General features: G+C 44.5%; 1 protein-coding gene across 1 annotated transcript in view; it reads right to left on the minus strand.

The window, feature by feature from the left end:
* Nucleotides 1–20,128, minus strand: part of LOC135259884 (PDZ domain-containing RING finger protein 4-like) — a 135,309-nt gene that overhangs the window by 87,044 nt on the left and 28,137 nt on the right. The gene's annotated exons all lie outside the window — the stretch shown is intronic.

The raw sequence follows: 20,128 nt of genomic DNA on the forward strand, positions 1-20,128 counted from the left end.
AGGGGGAATTGGAGAGCTCGGCCTTCTAAAGACACTGTTGGTTGTGTTGCCATTTTTAGTGTCGTTCTCGTTGCTGTTGTAATGGATGCACTATTATTAATATTGCCCCTTTAACTGTTAATGTTATTAGTAGAAGGATGAACACAGGTGGAACGGGTTTAAAACTGAGCAAACTGATCTACACAAAAGGATCAAAGACACGTTAAATAAGTTATATTTATCTCAACGAGGCAATGAAAAAAGACTTTCGGTCTTTTTGTGCCCAGATGATATTACCTCTTGGTGATGGGCTAAGGTATTAGCCATTAACCTTGGAGTTATAATTATAATGCTTTGTTGCAGCTGCTGTTAGTGGTGCTGTTGTTGGCTTTGTTAATAACTCAGTTATTGGCGGGATACACATACAAGTTGTATCCAGCTAAAACAACTTTATTGCTATCAGTTTTGTTATTATCAGTATTATTATTAAAACAAACATACATAATATTACTATACAACTGGTAATGGTTAACACATCCCTCTGTTAGAACAGGCAGCAGTTAACACATCCCTGTGTTAGAACAGGTAACAGTTAACACATTGCGTGTTAGAACAGCGCCCTAATCCTCCGGCGCTGATGAAATTGATCGTGCTCCCGTTCCGAGACTCCACAGGAGTCGGCGAATCTGAATTCCTGATAAATGCACGTAACCCTGTTACTAGCCAGTTGTAACACCGCGGGGATTTAATGCCACAGCGGCCCTGCACATTCCATTTCTGGAGCAGGACCTGGTGGAGAAATTGACGCTAATGCAGTCTACGTGCACTCGCGTCCCAGCCACAGGAGCGGCGGTGGGAAAGGGTTCGAGGTAATGGACCGAGCCGCTCCACGACACCGCGATTGCGGGGGGGGCCGTGAAGGGCGTCCGTACCGCCGGGCTTATCCGCGATCCGAAGTCTCACTCCGGCAACCGTTAAATAAAACGTTCATCCGTCTTCGCTGCTGGAGCCGATGACCCTCGTTTAAACTGCATGTGCTACATGCTCCGCGCTGGAAACTCAAATCAGGGTTAACCACGAGACACACAGAAAAAAAGATTCTGAACTGAATCCACAATGAGACGAAGGAATAGCAGCCACGATTCCACATATTCGCTGATTATTCGGTACGTACTTTTAAAAAGCAGTCATAATAAAATCAAAAGAAATGCATGTAGGAACTGTGATTGTGCAGCTGGATGTAAAAGCATAAACGTAATGTATTAATGGAGGTTCATGCTGTCGCAGCTGCTGGTAAAAAAAAAGATACATCCCCAAGTGTACAGCACAAGGGTGCTTACTTGGGGGGGAAGTGGGCTTTATCTCGGAGGGGCGAAAATAAATTTTAATTATGACAGGGTGAAATTGGATTTCCCCACACATTAAGAAGGGGAATGCCACGGACAGCGTTCGCCCCTGTGCTTCAGATCCATTACTCCGACGGCACCCTCGGTCACAGGACTTGATCGTCACCGTGCCGATTGGCCGAGCCGCCTCGCGGAAATCAATACTTTCGCCGCGGAGACTGATATGTTTTTCAGTTAAGGGTTACACTTTGCCTGATTAGTACAGATGAAGATAGCCCGGGTGATTTTGCGCCGTCCCCTCCTGCGTGGCTGTGTTCTGTGCAGGTCTGAGGGGCCCTTTTGTGCTCCCTGGCTAACTCTCCGATCGATAGCCCGCAAAACGGTCAATTTTACGCTGTAAATATTTTTCTAGACTCCGTAATGCCTGCTTGCCTAGAGATCCTTAATGTTTGCTCGGGGTCCCCCCGTGGTGCAGACTGTCAGGTTGTAAGAGCGCTAAGACGTGCTTTCGTCGAAAGCCAAGCAGCCCTCTAAAAAGAAAAAAAAAACCCTGGACAACAGAGCGGTTATATTCAGTCTCTGCTGAACGCGGTCAGTTTTTTTTTTTTTTTTTTTAAATGGCGGAGGTTTTAATTGCTGGGGCATTATCTTGCGCATAAAAGACACTCAAAGGAAACCGGAGCCATCCTTGATCCCGGCGCGCGTAACATTTGGAGGCTTCTGAATGGGCCCGGTGGGTGTTGAGTGGCTTTTCTACGACGCACAGAGGAGACACCAGCGGCGTTGAGGGTGCAGTGAAAGAAAACACCCCAACGAATACAGTACAACACAAAAGGGGTTTTTTTCCAGAGGAAACGGTGCCAAGCTGAGATAGATATTAAACCGGAGAACTGCTTAACAGTTTCAGCATCACTGGCAAGCTCAACAGACTGTTCCTAACTGCTAATTGGTTTGGGGGGAAACGCACGCATACTGCTGGTGAGCGCTTTTCACCCGGAACAGTTTTCCTAAAATAAATGCTGTAGTGATTTTTTTGTTTTTTTAAACATCACATGCTCCTGCTTTAATTAAACTGGGCACGAAACGTTATCCTTACCAGGTGTGTGGGTCTGGCGCCACATATTACAGTAAAATGAGAATGAATGAGATCATTTAATAAAATAAAAGCAGACCTTCGTATTACTGTACCTGTCAGATTATCCCTGTGGCTCTGTTGTGCACCTGGTATGAAGGACTCCTGCTCCCACAGGTGAAATATTAATATTGTCTGGACCATTTGCTGACACCTTCACAGGTAATAATTTTTCTAATTTCTGTGAGATTGTATTAAACCACAGTATGCTCGTTTTTATGTGGTTTCACACTCGGCAGTGCAGTAAATTTAAAATGAGGGAAAGACTGTGAGGAAAGAAGTGAACGTTTCCATTATACACTCTATATATACTGAAGAAACAGTTTGGAATGCTTTTCGCCTGCTATTCCCAGTTTGGAATGTCCAATCATCTTTTTGTCACCACTCAACCTCTGCTGCAACCTCTGAAATTTTTGGAGGGTGCAGACATGCATGTACTCTCCTCGACAGCACATCATCACCCCACGGTTCGCAAGTCGGGCTCACAGGAACTTGAGCCGGAAGCGAGACGCATCGTGTCGCGACACGTCACGTCATGCTCAGCAGGCGGACACCCGATCGATCAGCGGGGGGCGCTAGCGAGCGACGAAACGCCGTAAACCTGTCCGAATGAAACCCTCCCATCCCTGGGCGAGGCTGGAGCCAGTTACAGTGCCCTGCAGGGATACAGACCAGATCACACTGGCATGGGCTGCACTCAAAACAAGGCCATCCATCCGTGCTCTAAATCAGAAAGCCTACGCTTTTTAATCATTCTGTATATGTCAATACAAATGCTATGAAAACAAACTGACCAATACAACTGTACAGATTTTGATGACTTATTACAGTAATTCCAGCATTTGTAGTTTTTTTTTTCTCAAAAGTTTATTCTTCCCAAGTCGGTGCAAATAGAGTTGTGACACTACAGTACAGGCCACAATGGCCAGGTGGTTAAGAACCTTAACAGTGTGTAAACAGCACAGAATCACTAATGAGAAGGCACCCTACAGAAAACATCTGGGCTTGATGCCACACCTCATCAAAGAAAAAGAAAAAAAAGCATGCTTGCTCAAAAACACCAACAGGGAACGCCTAGCTTAAGAGGACAGATAAAAAGATAACTGTCTTTTATGTGATTTTATTATATTCTGTTATTATAAAACTGTTTAAGCGTTTAAGCAAAATAGATTGGTTACATTTGTTTCCCCAGCTTCCCTCTCACTGTGATGTAGGAGGAAGTGGAATTAAATTTTTACCTGCATCTGTCTTCATAAAAATGTAATATGTTTTGCTTATTAAATGCATTCTGGTCCACCTTAATCATTAATAAACAGACCATAAATGCATCTGCTGCAGCCTCCCAGGTCAATAGAAGTCATTTGGACACAGAACAGTGCTCCATAATGCATAACAGAGATTGAAGATTTGAGGATGTTTATTACAGGAATATCAACTTGGAGATCCCTGACAACAATACACAGTGTGCTACTGTTATACCTATACAGTGAAAATCTCTAGTGTTAAATCAACTCTAACAGTGTTTACATAAGTCCAATAGGGATACTATGCTGTTAAAATTACTCTATCAGAGTTGTTTTGGGGCTGAACAGTTTATTTTGCAACATTTCCGAAGCAAGTCTACTACACTTCAGTAATTAGCAAAGGGTTTAACACAGTCAAGGCTAATTTACATTAATCATTGGCATGCTATTACCCAATTAAATCTGTCCACTTAATAAATGCGCTGCTTTACGATATTACTGGCTGGTCTTTGAGGATGTCATCGTACAACAAGCCCTCCTTTTCATATCTAACCCCCCAGGGCTTGGTTTGAATATTCTATTACACTCTTGCTCTAACAAGTAGCCTATGGAAATCAAGAGCTCTTGACAAGAGATTCTTACGGTGGCTGAGATCTAAGCCAATTTGTGAATTCATTACTTTTTAACAGAGGAAAGGCTATCTATAATATGGTAATATTTGCCTGCGCTGCGTTACTAGTTTTATTGCGTAGTTGCCGACGTTTGTTCCAGGATTCAATTATCATTTGACTCGCAATAAAATGCACGCATCAAATATTCCCATTGTTAAATGCATTAAACAAACTCTAAAACAAGTTTATATGAGCCAAATAGGGACAATGTACACGCTCTAATAGAATTGAATTTACAACTAAAAATTTTGCTGAGCAATTCATTATTTTTTTTCTTCACAGAGAGTTTGATAAGTTAATGTCGGCAATAGCTCGCCAAACTTCTCCTAGGCACAGTATAACATTTATTTTACAGCGTTAGGCCAATATTCACACAAGCTTCACTACAAATTACTGAAGCTTTACAGTGACGCCTACCTTGTGTGTCATCTCGGGATATGACAGAAAAGAAATGTCCATATGGAGGCATTCTGACAGTAACCGCAAAGGCAACCCACGGTGCTAAACAGTCGATTAAACCTGTCTTTTTATTTCTAATAAAAGAATTGGCCATATGGTTAATGGGTGCGGGAGAGGATCGCGCGGCGGATAACGCGGACTGCAGGCCGCGCAGCTGGTGGACACGACGCCTACAAACGGCCTCATTTGTCTGGCTGTCAGGCGAGCGGGAGGATCGGGGAGCGTCACCTCAGGACGGCGTTTAACTTCACTTCACTTTACTTTTCTTTCATTTGTTGGCACGCAGCAGACGCTCTTATCCAGAGCGAGTCGCAACGCAAACGCAAGAGCAAAGATCAGGGATGGAAGCGCTTTAATTCCGGAAGTTCAGACTCGACTGACGACTTGCCCACTACCCTGCTGAACTATGTACATATAAAACATATAAAACTATGTTATATGCACAGGAACAAAACTGCCATAATGAGAATTAAAGAAGGTTGCAGGCTGTGAAAACAACAGAAGAAGAAGTCACACCTGATCGGCTGTTACGCCTGAATAGTCTGTGGTAGAAGATGGCCGACGTCTGTCAGATTTGCTTCATTTCCTTACCTCAGAGGTGGGGGAGCTCTGTGGAAAGGAGCTACTGCATTTGAGCCAGTTTGATCTGTTCAAACAAATCAGTGATTGACAGGTCAGTGTAGCTCTTACATTGTGAGGTTCATGGCGCTGCCCTCTCCAATCAGCACTGGATCTCACCTATATCAATTCAGTCTCTAGGCAGGCAGCTGAGATGAAGATATCCTAAAATACACTTTTTTGTCAAGTGTCAATCAACAGTTACACAACATTACATCAAACGGCCAAATGCTCAATGTTAAATCAACTCTAATAGAAAATGGCGTGTCTCATGGTGAGGTAATGTTACTTGTGTTTTCCCAGCCAGAAGTAGTATTTTATTTTTTTTGCCAGCAAGCAAGATTGCATTTCATAGCTTTTTTTATTTAGTCGGCTGCAAGATATTCCGCTCTGTCCTGGAAGAAAAACTAGCGAAAGTGAAAAATAAATAAAACCCACGCTGTGCCATAAAGCCAGTATGCTTTAAGAAGGGAAGTGGTGAGCCAGAATTCCCTAGAAATTAGTAGTAAGGGCTGTGCATCGATCTGTTTTTATAGCGCATTGTAAAAATGGTGTTGTCCCAGTTCTCTAGTAAGCTACATCTACTGTTCTTTATTTTTACCGCGGCAATATCTTTGGCCAGTGTTTAGAATTTTTCATTGTTTTCATTTTGCGTTTATTTAACTCTAAGAGCGTTCATATGGGTCCGTGCTGGTTTAAAAGCTACTCTATCACGGTAAAGTGCAATCTGTAAGAGCTCATTTTACACTGAGCATTTTTGCAGCATGCGTGAAACAGGACTGCAAGCAAGTACTACAAATGGAGAGATTGACAAAACTGCAACCTCAAATTTACAGTATGTACTGTACAAAGGCAAGTGGAACACAGAACACTGAAAAACATTCATTATTCTACCCCAAGAATGGGGGGCCAAAATGTACTCAAATCTATGGAATCTCAGTCTCCGATGTCCGCTATTTGAAATGTGCAAGCACAGTGCGGGACCCTGCAACAAAACATGAATTTAATCTCAGCAGGACATTTTTGGTTGAACAAAAAACTACACAATTTATTTATTTATTTATTTGTTTGTTTGTTTGCTTGTTTTACAAGGACACGAAACTGCCCCAGAATTAGTCATCAAGCTACATTTAACCTGTTATCTAAAATTTTCATATTTTCTTGCTCTTTAAAAGCAAATGAAAATTAAGGAGAATAATTCCCAATGCCCACTGAAGCAGTGGACTCCACTCATTAACATATATCCCATATGGGGCGGGGGGGGGGGGGTGAAATGGGGCGGGGCTTGTTATTGAGGTGGAAACGGGGGGGGCCATGAATCAAAAAATGACCCTGTTTGGCCTTACAAGTGACCTTTGACCTTATCCCCACATTCCCCTGTACCCCAGCCTTATTGGCCCTCTAACCTACTGATACTAATGTAAAAACTAGCCCCCTCCCCCCTCCCCTAATTCCAAATGAGGCATGAGAATTCTGATTATTAATTATAAGCCATTTAATCTGGACGGATAGAGTGATGGAAGAATGTTTTCCTTCTTGTTGGCTGTAATTAGAGCTCTTTCAGTTGTTGTTTTCTTTTTTTATTTTGGCCAGAAGAAGAAGGAGAATTTCTTCTATTCTAAACTGTATAGTCCTGAGCAGAACGCAATCAATAGCCGGTATCAGTGTAGCCAGAGAAGCAGTCGATAGAGTAAAATTGCTCATGTCCTTGGGAGATCCATAAAACAGCAAACGGCACTGACATTACTATAAACGTACAAACCCCACCACAGACCAGATCAATATAAGTTATATAATGTAACAACTTTTCATATATATATATTTACACACACACATTTTTCCACAGTCCACAATTTCATACAAAGTCTCTGAAGGTATTTAAGCAGTTTGAGACAATAAGGGTCCTTCAACAAATGGAACAAAAGAATCCTTGAGATCATTTTTTTAAATTCATTCCCCCCCCCCAACTCCGTTCTTTCCTGCGTGTCGGTTGATGAAAGGCCAGACCAGAATGCGTTTGGCAGTAAATATGAGTCTGTCACGGGGCAGGTGAAGGATCACGTCACATTTAAGGCTCCAGCAGATGTCTGTGAAGGTCTAATGACGGTGACCGCATCACCCCAGCGCGTAGCCGAACCGCGGACGAGCCGCACAAAGACCCCCCCACCCCCCAACATTGCCAACTCCAAAAATCCTGTACCCCACACCCCCCTCGTACCCCTCATTTCTCCCCGACCGATTTGATCGTGAAATGATGGCGGGCCTTGATCCTCTGGTTTTCAGGGGGACGCTGAAGATGAATGTGCCGTTATATAATGGGGGGGAGGGCGAAAAAAAATTCATTCAGGGGCAGGGATATGAAAAGGCCATTCGTCACCACGGCGATGAAGTGTGCCGGGGAGTGGGTCCTGCAATGGTGATATATCGCAGGGCCCCTCTCTCTCTCTCCCTCTCTCTCTCCTTGCTATCTCCCACTTTCTCTACCTCCCTCACTTTCTCTCCTTCCCTCATTCTCAGTCTCTCTTTCTCTATCTCTCTCTCTCATGCTTACTCTCTCCCCCTCTCATCACAGTCTCTAAACATCCTCTTTTCTCTACTCAAGAGCCTCCCTCTCTTCTGCTGCGACTCCATTCAGATGAAGGTTATTAGCCGTATTAACCATTTGGAGAGGCTTGGTAAGGTTGTGACATAGGGCTAAAGTAGTAGCAGTAGCAGTAGTAGTAGCAGCAGTAGCAGTAGCTGTAGCAGTAGCAGTAGCAGTAGCAGTAGTAGTAGCAGCAGTAGCAGTAGCTGTAGCAGTAGCAGTAGTAGTAGCAGCAGTAGCAGTAGTAGTAGCAATATTAGCAGTTGCAGTAGTATCAGCAGTAGCAGTATTAGCAGTAGTAGTAGTAGTAGCAGCATCAGCAGCTGTAGTAACAGCAGTAGTAGCAGACATATTAGTAGCAGCAGCAGTAGTAGTAGCAATATTAATAGCAGTAGTAGTAGCAGCAATATTAGGAGCAGCAGTATATTAGGAATATCAGTAGCAGTAGTAGCAGCATCAGCAGCTGTAGTAGCAGTCGCAGCAGCAGTAGCAGTGGCAGTAATAGTAGTAGTATGGGGGGGTTGGGGGGGGCGGTTGTAAGGCCTAATTTGTATAATGCTGAGGAACAAAAGAAAGGGTTTTCCTGCACGGCATTAATTCACCATCAATCACAGGGTAACTGTCCTCTGAGATCTAATGGGGATATACCAGACCTGGCCCTGCTGCCTCTATACAGACAGCTGGGAAAAACTGACCTAAATGGGGCTTCATTTCCAGCCTCAACATCTGAATAAAGGAGAGGGAGAGAGAGAGCAAGACAGGGAGGGAGAGAGAGAGAGAGATGAATAGAGAAATAAATAAATAAAACCTAAAGAAAAACGTGTTTGCACCCTAAATTGGATCTGTATCAACTACATTCCAGACACAGTTGTGAAAGAATATATTTAAAAAATAATAATAATAATATATATTTTTTCATAAAATCAGGTCACGTCAGTGGCTGAGTTTCAGCGGCTAAAGAAATTAATTAACTGATTTTTGGTGGGGAGGGGGAAGAGGCTGTGGAATCCTTTTATGCTGAAATCTAATTGAAAAAGAGCGTGCATCTCATTTTTTTCGACACACAAATGCGATTTGATATGCTTCCTGTTGCTCGTGCCTAGCGTTGATAATCCAATAATTTGATATGTGAAAATATTAAAAGTCCGGTATTGTGGCGTCATAGCTTAAGCCAGCACTGCAGACGCCGAGAGCAATGTACCAGGCTTTCACGTCAGCAGCCGGTTCACACCGCGCTGCTTTGTCTGCCGTTGGCATTTTCGGTCCTATTTTCAACGACATGAGAAAACAAGGCCAAGCTTGCATCGACCCAAAATGCATCAGGAGAACACAGACCCCACCGCAAAAGATAAACAACAACGGAAAAACCGTAAAAGACTAAAGCGAGCTGGACTTTTATTAACGCTACGCGTCGACTCGACAGCGGCCTTACAATTATGGTTCAGATCTATTCGGAAGCACGTGGACAGATCAAGGCTCTATACCCGCTTACTTGTGACACAAAAGATTCATCTTATCCGCCCTAACCAGTAAGCTGTTGTCCATAGCTTAAGCATCTCCTGGTGATGGAGTGACCACTTACAGCCTGGGGTAGAACGGACAGGAAGATGAGTTTGTCCGCGAGAAAAAAGGGTGGCTTTTTGCAAAGCTCCGCATTAAAAGCGTCCGGTCAGGAAATTAGCCTGGCAGCAGGCATTCAGACCAGCAGTAAGGTGCACAAATCGTAACCGATGAGGCTAGCTGTGGTTTAGCGGTGCGTTGTTTGATTCTGCCCTCGTATGCTTTTGCACATCGGAGCGATATATTGGCCTGTGGTAACCGCAGAGCTCAGTATTACAAATCAGGCCAAATTTCATTAGGAAATCTTTTAGCAGTTCCACAAGGATGCATTAATGAAAATTATAGTGCAGGAGAAGATTGCCTTGGTGGACTTTGCCGGACTTCAGTAATTGCTACACTAGCCATTAGATTATGTCCCGAGTTTTGGAAAAATACTCATTAAAATGCAAAGGATGAATTGTCCTCTTGAACCATCCTTCTTGATACTCCACAGATTTCAGGACCAGGCTCAATCAAATGTTAATACGCTCTGCCTTTAATGTTGGGTAACAAATTTATTTTCCTACTTTTATTTCAAATAAAGCATGACTTTCTCAGGAAAATAAACAAATTAAAAATGCAACGCTTTCTCATGTTTGCAACTGAACATTCAAGACAAAACAGAATGTGGAAACAGTGAATCGGTTTCGTAGACACCAGCAAAGGCAAAAAAAAGGAAAAAGTACTACATATTTACAGAAGGAATTTGAATCGGCTGTCTGAACAGACAGGCGTTATCCTCGACTACATTCGTTGAGCAGATGTTCCTATTCAGAACAGTTTAACAATGCGAATTGGCAGTTCAGACATAGAACTGAACAGGTCTGAAACACTTCAGGTCAGGAAAAACTTGACCTTTGACCTCACTCAGCCACATTATGGGTAAATACAACATTTCTACATCAGCATGAATAACCTGTTCTGTTCTAACGAGACTTTGTTCCTCATTTCATCCAAAAAAATCTATCCAAAAAAAACTACTTCAGAATAATATAAGAATAATAATAAATAAAAAATAAACAAAGTAAAATTGGCTTAAATGCGTCAGTTATTTCCTAGGACAAAGCCTGTATCTTAGCAGTAGGATTAAATTCACTAACCCACCCCCCTCCACCCCTCCCTCACTCCATCTTTCTCTGCAGAACAAGAGCGCGAGGTAAAATAATAACACAAACCGGAGGATTGTTATGGTCAATACGTAATCTATTTGGAGGCCGGGCCTCTGGGAGACGGGAGACAGGGGCTCTCCGTTATCTCGCGCTGGCAAGGCCGAAACCGTACATAACGCACGCGGGCCGCGGGGCCGCCTGATTGGCAGCTGCTGCGGGCTAATGCGCCCATAAGGCCGGCGGATTGGGCGTGACCGCTCCGCCCGGCCCCCGGCCCGGCATTGTCACGGACATCAGTCCTGACAGGAGATTGATCTCCCTGGATGGAAATTGACTTCTCTGCGGGGTTTTTAAACAGTGAGGAGCCCCACCGGCGGACGGGGAAGGGGAGGGGAAGGGAGCGCGCTACTCGCGTCTGTATTTATTGTTTCATGAATCAATACGCCTTTTGTTTTTAAAAGGTCTTTTCACCGCGCGGAGTAAGTATCTGTCACTTCCAGCAGGAGCTCGCCGAGCTACAAGGTCAGCAGTGATACGGTGACGCGGACCCAGAAAGAGATGAGAGAGTGAGAGACAGGAAGCTGGGTGCCCGGGATGATTTACAACGCGGGGCCAAATAGAGACAGGAAGTTGGGTGCATCTGTGGGTCTCAACGAGGGGCCAAATAGAGACAGGAAGCTGGGTGTATGTGAGGGTCTGAATGAGGGGCCAAAATGAGATAAACAGGAAGCTGGGTGTATGTGAGGGTCTGAATGAGGGGCCAAAGTGAGATAAACAAGAAGCTGGGTGTATGTGTGTCCCAATGAGGGGCCAAATAGAGACAGGAAGCTGGGTGTATGTGTGGGTCTCAATGTGGGGCCCAATAGAGACAGGAAGTAGGGTGTATGTGTGGGTCTCAATGAGGGGCCAGAATGAGAAAAAACAGGAAGCTGAGAGCATGCAAGATTTACAATGAGGGACCAAATACAGGAAACTGAGTTGTAGGACATATACAAGTTAAACAGGATTGCATGATTTTCACTGACATGATCATAACAAACCAACTATATCTACTGTAACCAACCATGTGTGCATACTGAACATTTTTTACAGTGACAGCTGTCTTTTATTTGGCAGTAAAGTATGATAGCATACAATAACCATGAATCTCATAAAAGCATTGAGCGTCTAAGTACAGCAATGTGAAGGGTTTTATGCACCTGTGGATCAGTCCAAAGCATACGAAAGCAGTCGATTATTTTATCTTGCTATTTTCTTTTTCTTCCACAGAGCAAATTTACATTCAGCAAAAAGGCAAAATTGGAACTGCAAGGTTGCGGGTTCAATTCCCAGGTGGGGCACTTGCAATTGTACCCCTGAGAAATGCACTTAACCTGAATCGCTTCAGTAAAAACATACAGCCGTATAAACGAAATGCATGTAAAATAATGTAAAGCTGTAAGTTACCCTGGATATTAGTACCTGCTAAATGCCTAAAATGTGAAGGAATTAACAATGTTGAGATTTAAGGACCTCAGGATGGAGGTTTTGTAACAGCAGGTTAACGAAGGAAAGATCATCTTCTGTCTTTGGTGGTTCTCAGTGCTTGTCTACATTCTTTTCCTATTATTCACCATGTCTGCAGACAAAAACTCACCTAATATATATGATACACGGGTCAGTTTTATGTAAAAATATAGGCCAACCGCACACGCATTAGATGGGACACCCATGCACAAAGAGCTCGGGAATCGCTGTAAGAATACACGGCGCAGTGGAACAGACTCCGAACCTCCTTTTCAATGGCAGTAATTAACTGTCAGCCGCAATTCATACGAGCATTTCAGGCAAAAGGTAATTAAGAACCTTAAAGCCGCGTGTAATGAACAAAGCCCACTCCACCCTCACAACAAGACAGCCTTTTTAGGGACGCCGCCGCTGATTGACTTCAATTAATCGCGCGGCGCTCCTCTTTATGCAAATGAGTCCCCCCCGCCGCCGCGCGGGTCCCCCGCCGCGCCGGGACGGCGTTCCGACTCCCAAAGAGAATCCCGAAAACAAAAGGAGGAGACGCGCTTCCTTTATTCTTCACGGAGGTGGCGGGGGCGGGGGGGGGGACTGTGTCGCGACATTCACCCGATGATGTAATCGGCGGCAGCCCGGTCGTCTGATATCGCTTAATTAGACGGGCGCGGGAGCGAGCGATTGGCTGGGGCGAAGGGCAGGGGACGACCGCGTTCGTGCCGTGGCGAGAAAAAAGGGATGTCGCAATGTCAAGATGGACATGTTCTCGAGAGAGAGAGAGAGAGAGAGAGAGAGAGAGAGTGTAAACAAGGTTGAGTCTCTTCCCTCTCTGATCATCAGGGTTCACTGGGAGAGGAGAGATACGCTTTGATTTCCCCTTCAAAGGCAGTTACGAACCAGGAGCCCCAGACAGCAGAAGGAAAATACAGGGGGGCGGCTAGTTAACCAATGAGAGTGGGCTTGTTGTGATCACCTGATTGCCGGGTTTTGCAGGGGGGGGGGCTTCCCTGGGGATCGATGGCGTAGTGAGCAAACGATCAGCAATCAACGCAATCGCAGGTTGGGGGGTGTGGGGGGGGGGGGGGGGCACAATCAGACAGAAAGCAGGCGCAGGTAAACAAAGACAAATGCCCCCACCGAACCCCATTTGACAGCCGGCGGCGAGGCAAATAACCCCGTATCCGAACAAACAAACTGAAAAATAATAATAATAATAAAGAGAGATAAATAATTTCATAAACAATGCACGACACCTGGAGTACGCACTCTACACTTAGCATAACGCATTTTCACAGTTCCCGAAATCATCCTTGATTGCGCCTTTGGAAGGATGCAGCACTTCATCACGGAGAAGATGGACTCGGCCATGTGTGGGTCACTGTGTTGGAGTGGAGCCTTGCCAGCATAATGATATCAAGCAAACACCCCACACCGTTTCCTTTCCTCCTTTAATTAAATGTGTTTTTGTCATTAGAGTTTGACCTTTCGTAACTTCAGACCTTTAAATTCAGTGCTCCAGGTTGGTTGAGAAAAGAAGGACTGCATAACCCGGATTTTTACTAAACTGAGTTTGACCAGATTCAACTAATTCAGATTTAGAGTTACATTTATTCTGCTGAGATAATTCAGATTTAGAAGTACTCTGTGATTACACTGAGCTTATTCAGATTTAGAGGTACTCTGTGATCACAGAGACCTAATTCAGATTTAGATGTACACTGTAATCACACTGAGCTAGTTCAGATTTAGAGCTACACTGTAATCACACAAGTTTATTCAGATTTAGAGGCACGCTATATTCAAACAAAGCTAATTCATATGCAGAGTCACAGTACTGTGTTTGCACCAAGCTAATTCAGATACAAACACACACTGTATTGAACACTGAACACTGTAATACACTGAACTAATACAGATACAGACGTACACCATGTTTACACTAAGCTAATTGAGCTACAGACGCACACCATGCTTACACTGAGCTAATTCAGATACAAACATACTCAGTGTTTACACTGAACAAATTCAGATACACACACTGTGTTTACAACAAACTAATTCAGATACAAGCATGCACTGAGCAAATTCAGATACAGACATACACCATGTTTACATTGAGATAATTCAGATAAAGGCTTGCGTTGTATTTACACAAAACTGATTTGGATACACACACACACACACAGCAAATTCAGATACAAACACACACTGTGTATACACTGAGCCAATTCAGACCCAAATACACGCAAACACACAGCGTGTGTACATTGAGCCAATTCAGATACAAACACACACAGTGTGTACATTGAGCTAATTCAGCTACAAACACACACACTGAGCTAATTCAGATACAAACTCACACAGTGTGTACATTGAGCTAATTCAGCTACGAACACACACACTGAGCTAATTCAGATACAAACTCACACAGTGTGTACATTGAGCTAATTCAGCTACGAACACACACACTGAGCTAATTCAGATACAAACTCACACAGTGTGTACATTGAGCTAATTCAGCTACGAACACACACACTGAGCTAATTCAGTTACAAACTCACACAGTGTGTACACTGAGCTAATTCAGATACAAACTCACACAGTGTGTACATCGAGCTAATTCAGCTACGAACACACACACTGAGCTAATTCAGATACACCCCCCCCCCCACCCCCCCGTGCCTGCAGACCGGTCTGTTCCCCGGTCCTCCTGTCTCCCTCCACAGCTTCACCTCTCTCTGCCCTCGGCAGGTGGTCCGTTTCCCATCAGTCTCCATTTCTGCGGATGCGCCTCCGACACAGACAAGCCGCCGTGATCAAATTCACGTTTAATTATCTCCTCCCAGATTCACATGGAAAATTAAGCTCTCGGGGGCTGGCAGGGACAGTATCCAAATGAGCCCAGACCAGATCACAGTCTGCAGGGCGTGCAGGACTGTACTCCTCTATGTGCTTTCAATTAAAATAATACAAAAGAAGAACTATTATTGCTGTTATTAATAGTATGCACAGCGAATCCCATACGCCATCAGCTAAAACATTTAATCTCAGAGAAATCCCCCCCCCCTCACCCCCCTGCAATTTAACAGCTTAACAACTTGGAATAAAGGGAGTTGTGTATGAAACGTGCCAACTGATTTCTGCACGTCCGCTTCCAGCAGGGGATGAAGTCATGTAACGGACAGAGAACAAGCAGACCTGTCTGTTTTGAACCCCACAAGCCACTTGGCAACCCAGAATTAGAGTTAATGCATTCACACGTGCTGAATTCCATTACCTTCACCGGGAAGGAAATTAATTATACAGTTTAAATGGGGGAGCAATCAAGACAACATGGATGTACCATTGATTTCCATTTACCATTGCCTCAAGATGATGATTATTATTATCATTATTATTATTATTATTATTGTTATTATTATTGTTATTATTATGCTGCTTGCTTTCGGGGGTAAAATAAGGGATGGTGTAATTATCATTATCATTTATAACTCTGCCACAGTCTTGAATATGTTTTTAAAAAAATCCAAGGTACCGTATCTTTTTCCTTTGGAGAGACATCGTTCCGGATGTGTTTTAATCATTTATCAGCTGGGAGCAGAGCTCCTTCATCTTTGTTCGTAAGGAGCCTGTTGGTCGAGCTGTCACTGATACCCTGTTGACCTTGGGTGGGCAAAGACTGGCCATTGTGTGAAAGCTGCGGACACGCCCCCTTCCCCAAGAGACCAACCGGAGCCCAGCAACGGAACAATGGAGGATGAACAATGATGTCATGATTCCCCAGAACAATAAGGAAAGTACAGGGATGTTTTTTTTTTGTTTTTTTTTGTGGGGCGGTGGGCATAGCTGTTATACCATTACATGCTTATCTGACTTCGCATTTCGGTGTCGGTTTTGGGTCTCCACAGACCTCTTCCTCTGATTTAACGTGTGAATCGCAGTTTAGGCCCTTGTAATGTCACAGCCTTTTTTTTTCCCGTTTGAAAAAACCAAAAGTACTAAACTGACCCCTGCTGCACCGGGGTCTTGACCCAGCACGGTTTGCAAGACCACACTGACACAGTTCGCTGAGTAGGGAAAAGGGTATTTCGAATCGTTAAAAAAAATTATCAGATTTTACCTTTCATGACGAAACAAAAGAACTCCCCCTACCCCCTGCAGCACGTTGACACAAAATAACTCGTCTTTGATTCCTCTCATTTTCCCATGAGTAAAAAAAAAACGCGTTGGGTTATCTCCACCGGCTCGGCTGCGCGGCGCGTTCGCTGTAGCTTTTCACATGGAAAAAGACGCCGTTAAAAAAGCCCCTTTGAAACGAATCTTTTGTTGGAAGACAAAGAGCGGGGAGGAAAGGGAAAAAGATTGTTTGGGAAAACTGAACAGCTTTTCATCAGTAACCGCCGTAAATGAGCAGCGGTTTTCCGAAACGCAGAAAATTACGCCACCGAGCCTCGCTAAGACATCGTTAGGAGAGGGGCAGGCCCGCGCAGTTCCGCAGCCACACAAGTCGCTCATTATATCCGGAGGCAAATCTAATAAACACCTTGTTACGGCAACTAAGTCAAAACTACCATGACATCCATAAACATGAGGGGGAATCAAAGGCGAGCACCCACGCACACACACACATACAGACACACACACACATACACGCACACACACACATACAGACAGACACACATACACGCACACACACACATACAGACACACACACACATACACGCACACACACACATACAGACAGACACACATACACGTACACACACACATGCACACAGGCACACACACACACACACACACATACAGACACACACACACACACATGCACACACACACACGCACACAGACACACAAACACGCATGCACACAGGCACACACACACACACCCACACATACAGACACACACACACATACACGCACACACACACGCACACACACACAGACACACAAACACGCATGCACACAGGCACACACACACACCCACACACTCAGGCACACACACGCGCGCGCACGCACACACACACACTCATTAGCGGGATGGGTCTAAGTGCGCCACATTACAGATATCCATTACTCCAACGGGGTGGAAACAAACAGCAGCGGAGCGGTTGATGCGGCTGGCTTAATGACAGCCAAATCTGAGACCGCTGTGTTCTCAGGTCTTAACCCTGACCTCGGATTGGCCGACCAGAGAAGCGAAATAAACACAAATGTACAAATGAAGGCTTTTTGCTACACCAACAATACCTGTTTTTCTAGGGTAGTGCAGAGTGGGAATGCAGCTGGCTTTTCAAAGGAGAATGAAAAATTTTGAGGGGATCGTGTATTTCTGCTTTGCAGGGCTGCCAACACAACAGATTCTTGCTGGGACATAACATATTTCATCCGAAAATAGTTTTTTCCCATATGGGATGCCTGTTCCTCTTCATCTCCATGGGTCCTGCAAACTGTACGTTCCATCGATTACTATGACTCACTCTGAACAACAAAGCAGGCGACTGAGAACAAAACTGCTAGATTTCCTATTTCCAGTTTCCTATACGATTTGCGAGGCACAAAAACGTGTCCTACCTAAAAGTAAGAGGTCGGCAGCCTGATATAACGGTGACGGAACTGGGCATGCAACTCAGAGGTTTCACTTCCAGGTGGAGGCACTGCCATCACACTCTTTAGTACAGGACACAGAGCCGCCCAGCCCTGTTCATGGAGACCTACCTGTAGGTATTTCACTCCAACCCTAACGAAGCACACGTCATTCAACGGCTAGGGATCTCGTTGAGCTGCTAATTAGTAAAATCAGGTGTGTCAAATTAGGGTTACAGTGAAAACCCCCCAGGATGGTAGATTCTCCAGGAACAGGGCTGGGCAGGCCGGGTCTAAAACCGTGTAAGTTCTTCTCTGGAAAAGAGCGTCTGCTAAATGGCTGAACGTTACGTGACTGGTTTTTTTTCAGAACCAGATTAAAATAAAGCTCTCTTCTCTTCTCCCTCCCGCCTCAGCTGCCGTCGCTGCGGTTTCTGAAGAGGAGCGCACGCGCGCGGCTCAGCGCCTCTCGCCTCCGTTTGACGGACGGGACGGGAGGGAATGAAAGGACGGAGCCCTATCGGAGACAGCGGACGCGAACAAAGCAGTCAGTCCCACCGGCATAATGGCCGCAGATAAATGCCTGACTGAAGGCCTTTTCTTTGGGCCGGCCTATCGTAAGGATCAGCCTACTTGTCACAATCATATCTCTGCCGATCCAGGGCCCGCTGACACACACCACGGGGTCCGGGGTCCGTTCGGCTGACCGTGGACAGACACCAGAGCAGTCCCCTATTCCGTTTCTATTTTACTCTGTTCGCTGTGAAAACCACTTTTCCCCGAGTCTTCGTTCTCTCGCTTTTCCCTAAACCCCTTCTTTCTGGTCGTGACGCCACAATTGATGAAACGCCGCGGTCTTCGGAATGAGCGGGCTAATGGCAGGCAACAGCGGCCCGCAGGTTTTTAGGAGATTGCGATGCCACCGTCGAGCGGCGCGGAGGGGAGTTTCCGCGTTAATCCGTCATTTATCATTCCCTGCTTAATGGGCGCTTGTTTGGGCACGGGCTTTGCATTTTGTATAAGCGTTAGCATTTGTCTTTTACATAATTAATGAAAACACCGCATTATCTCCTAGTTTTAATAGCAGGGACATCATTCTAAAGCAGATGTTAAGTGATGCACTTGAAATGGTGCCGATGCTATGTACAGGCCTCCTTCTAAAAGATCTGCTTAAGTCTGGATTCAATCAACATGCTGTATGTCTTTAACAATGAATTTCAAAATGAATACAATAAAGTTTTGGGCATTTTTCCCTTCCAAGAGATTGCACACTTGCTTTTAAATTTATGCTTTACTTTTGAATCAAATGTAAGGACAAATGTGCATTGAATCCAGGGTAGATGGCTCAACAGTTTTTATCCAAACATTAAAGTGCGATATTTGCTTATTCCCCACATATTTTCGGGCTACTGAATTTTGAACTGGATTAAGGAAATATAGCTCCCTGTGATTTACAGTACAGTACAAAAACATACCTAAGCAAAACCAAGTGAACCAGCACATCCAGCTTTTACCTTATATATCCTTGCATTCACCCTAGCTGAAGGATTAGTCAACAGCTAAGCTGTCTGGATGCACAAGATATCCAATATCATAACCAATGCCATAACCAGCAACCCCACTAACCTGCACATTTCATTTGGTTATATTATCTCTCTCTCTTTCTCTCTCTCTGTTTTTTTATTTTTTTGGAGGAGGTGTGCCGGAGGTGTGGGGGTGGCTTTCACAACTGGGATCTTTATTTTCGAACCGAGGTATTCAGTGAAACATAAGCACATTTAAAAAAAAAACTTTTTGTTTGAGCAAGCTAAACTGAGCACATGGCTCATGAGAAGGAACAAAAGTCAAAACAGGGGGTCTACAAAATTCCTTGAGCATGCTCCGTGTACTTGAAGTTTGAGCAGTATGCGTGCTAACAAACTGAAAAACAATATGATGTATCCGGGGGTGCGGTTTGTGTGGCTGATGAGGAGGGTCATGAGGTCTAACAGATGCAGGGAGCACAGGTTGTTAAACTGAGTTTCAGTACCAGGTTTGTCTTTCTAAGGGACTGACTCCTCTTCTAACTGTTCTGTGCGTGTGTCTGCTTAATGCTCATCTGTCTTGGTTGGGGCTGACAAAGAGAACAAAACAAGCTTGTGCTGAACACTCTTCATCCTCCTCCTCTTCCTCGTAATCCTCACTTAAAATCATTAAACCAAGCCTGCCTGTCCCTGCAGAGGACATGAAGTCAGTCTGCTAAATTCACAGGTCTGTCTTTTGCTCAGTTAAAACTATTTATTTGATATTAACCCTAACATG

This window comes from Anguilla rostrata, chromosome 7, assembly GCF_018555375.3.
Source record: "Anguilla rostrata isolate EN2019 chromosome 7, ASM1855537v3, whole genome shotgun sequence".
NCBI classification, from domain to species: domain Eukaryota; kingdom Metazoa; phylum Chordata; class Actinopteri; order Anguilliformes; family Anguillidae; genus Anguilla; species Anguilla rostrata.